Raw genomic sequence first — 3,014 nt, 5'->3', positions numbered from 1 at the left:
ACTAATTTTTTTTTAACACAATTTCATTACTAATGTATTACCAATATTTCAAAACTAATATTTATAAAAAGTAATTTAAGTAATTACTATTTTAAAATACATTAATAACAAAAACTCTCATATTCACAATATTAACTACAATTATTACTATACTATTTTACAAAATAATTACATAAAAATACTATCATCTTTATAGAATTGTCAAAATAATAAAATAATTAAATATAACATAAATAATTTATATTTATTACTAAATTCCAATAATTACGTATAAAACCATCATATCATAGAAAATATATAGAAACAAAAAAATTAATCACAATATTACTACTATCATAAGACAATTATTTATAAATCAAACAACTAAAATAGGAAATAGTCTTAAATAATTAAAATATAACTATGCACACATTTATTATATAGTTTAATGCACACGAAAATATCACCGCAAATATCTAATGCAAATCTACACGTAAACTCACTCAAAATCTTATCCTCTAAAATACTTTTACTAAAATACCATTATATTCTTGAAAATAAATTAAATAACTAAAAATAATATTCATAATTCATATTACTCATTAAATCAAATATATATACGATTACCAAACCATAAGAAACTCACACATATAAGGAGAAGTAATCATAAAAGTAACCAACATATATATTCTAAAATAATTTTAACACCAAATTAATTTCTTTAAAATCCTATTTGATTAATAAAATAGTTGATTATGAAATATTGGGATGTTAAAATAGTGGTTTTGAAATAATCTTTAAACCCATTATCTGCGAGGTTAAATAATCATTCTCAAGTAAAGTTTTTTTTTTTCTCCGAAATTAGAAAGAAAAATTTGTACGTGTTGTATCTAGATGATTTATCTGTTGGATCTTGTTTTATGTCTATTGAAAAGGATAAATGAATTTGGCATAAACGAGTTGGTCATACAAGCTTAAACAATAGATTTCAAACTCTTGTTTCTAGGCTGAAATTTTTCGAAAAGAGTTACACTACTGCTAACCATGTTAAAAAGATTCTCAAAAGTCTTCCCAACAAGTGGATACCAAAGGTTACAACTATTCAATAAGATAAGGATCTAAAAAATCTGCCTCTGTAAGAGATGGCGAGTTCACTTAGATCCCCAGAGATTGAACTAGTTGATGATGAGCCTAAAAAGAAGCCATAGTCTTTGGCCCTCAAATCCCAAGAAAGAACACGAATTCTAAGACTCTGCAAGCAATTGAATATTTAGAAGAAAGCGAATTGGAAAATCAGATTGAAGACCCAAATGATGAATAGTTGTCCTTTATCTCAAGAAACATCCAACACATATGGAACAACAAAAAAGAAAATTTTCCCAAATGAGATTTTAGGTGGTCCTAAAATAGCATAGAAGGAAGTGAGAAATTAGAAAATAAGAATCTCATATGCTATGAATACAAGAAACCAGGTCATTTCAAATTAGAAAGTCCTAAACTTGATAAAGGAAAATCTCAGAGGAAAGACTTCAAGACAAAGAAGAAATGTCTGGCTACTTGGATAACTATGATGAATAATCCTCTAAAGATGAAGAGCATGCAAACATGGCTCTTATGGTAGATACTCACTCTGACTTTTACCTTAACTCTAACACTGACGATGAATCTGTTGATGAAGAAATTGAGGTATTCTCTGACCTATCTTGCGTGAACTCATAGATATGTTAAATGAGTTTTTCAATAAGAATCATAAGGTTTCTTCAAAACTTAAGTGTCCTAGAAAAGCTCATGACATCTTATCAAAAAAATGCAGTTCCCTTGAAAACGAGTTTGAAAACCTAAAAAGAGAAAATTTAACTCTAAAAGAAAATGTTTCAAAAACTTCAGAGGATAAAGTGTGCAAATATGAAATAGTCTTTCAAGAATTTCTTGCAAACGACATAAACAGATGTAAACAAGCTTCTATGATTTATGGTGTTAGCAGAAACAATAAACGTGACATAGACTTTGAAAAACCAAAAGAAAATCCATGATTTACCCTGCCTGAAACTTTTTGTGCATACTGCCAAATGAAAGGTTACAATAGCATTACTTGTCCTATGCAGAAAACATGAAAAGACAAGACACCTTTTAGAACTAACTAATCATGACCAAACATAATTTGGGTACATAAGAATAAAATGATCTATCTTGCAAATATCCTTAGCAAAAAAGTTAAAACACCAGTCATGGTACATGGACAATGGATGCTCATGACACGTGATGGGGGAAAAGTCTATGTTCAAAGATCTAACCCTCAAGAACGGAGGATTTTTAGGCTTTAGAGGTGATTAGAAGGGTAAGATCATTGGGCACGTCATATAAGGTAATGGTTCACTTCTCTCTATTAATAATGTTTTACTTGTAAAAGGAGTAATGCATAACCTACTGAACATAAGTCAATTAAGTGACAATGGTTATGATGTTGTCTTCAATCAAAAGTCTTGTAAGGAAATAAGTCATACAGATGGATCCATACTATTTATTATCCAAAGGAAAAAAAAACATACACAAATAAAGTTATTTGCTTTTAATATACAAGAAGTCAAGTGTCTTACGTCTATAAGCGAGGAACAACTGGTTTGCCACAAAAGATTGAACATATCAATTTGAGATTAATCTCAAAATTGAAAAAACTTGAGTTAGTCAGAAGCTTGCCAAATCTTAAGTACAAATCAAATGTTCTTTGTGAGGCATGTTAAAAAAGGAAACATAAAAAAATATCTTCTAAAAATATCGTTTCCACTTCTAGACCACTTGAACTTTTACATCTTGATTTATTTGGCCCTATAAAGACTACTTCTGTCAGTGGTAAAAAGTATGGACTTGTTATTGTTTATGACTATTCTAAGTGAATGTGTGTGAAGTTTCTAAAAGACAAACACAAGATTGAGTCATATAAGATTTCCACTATCTTCTGAAAACACGTGCAATATAAGAAGGGTTTCTACATAGCAACGATTAGTACTGATTAAGGGGGTAAATTTGAAAATAAT

The sequence above is a fragment of the Cicer arietinum genome, chromosome 6, assembly GCF_000331145.2.
Source record: "Cicer arietinum cultivar CDC Frontier isolate Library 1 chromosome 6, Cicar.CDCFrontier_v2.0, whole genome shotgun sequence".
Lineage (NCBI taxonomy): Eukaryota > Viridiplantae > Streptophyta > Magnoliopsida > Fabales > Fabaceae > Cicer > Cicer arietinum.
This window is presented reverse-complemented; position numbering follows the sequence as displayed.